Source organism: Acanthisitta chloris, unplaced genomic scaffold (genome assembly GCF_000695815.1).
Source record: "Acanthisitta chloris isolate BGI_N310 unplaced genomic scaffold, ASM69581v1 scaffold24350, whole genome shotgun sequence".
In the NCBI taxonomy this organism is placed as follows: Eukaryota; Metazoa; Chordata; class Aves; order Passeriformes; family Acanthisittidae; genus Acanthisitta; species Acanthisitta chloris.
Genome location: NW_008651439.1, coordinates 4,248 through 4,821, shown reverse-complemented (window position 1 = coordinate 4,821; position 574 = coordinate 4,248).

Sequence of the window (574 nt, the reverse complement as noted above, 5' to 3'; positions counted from 1 at the left end):
GCCATCCCCGGCACCGCCTGCCCCTGGAGATGGCTCTGGGATGGTAAGGAGCAGGAATCCAGGAGCACAGAGGAGCTGGAGGCTCCACTCCTCCCCACCAGGGCAGAGCAGTGGGGCTGAACCCAGCGGCAGCATTCCCAACCCGAGTTTCTTCAGCCACACCATCACTCTGCTGCTGCTCCAGCCATTCCAGAGTGCTCGTGGCAAGGAAGGAGGGAATTTCTGCAAGGCAGTGTGACCCCCAGTCTCCTTTCCTGCAAGAGGACCCATCATTCATCCTTGCCTTCCTCATCCTCAGCTCAGGAAGCAATTTCCTTGCTAATGCTCTGGCCACACACACAGAAACACAGATGCCAACCTCACTTGGTCAGCAGCGACTGCTCTGTCCTAACAGGAGGGTGAAGGTGTCTCCAGAGGGGATTGTTGCCCACATTGCCTCTTACCATTTCAGCAATGCAGGGCTCCCAGCTGAGGGTCCAGTGGCAACACAGCTTCAGGTGGTCTGTGGGGACCCTGCAGTGGTGCAGGTCTGGCAACAACCCACTTTCCAGCTGGGGATTCTCATCCAGAAGGG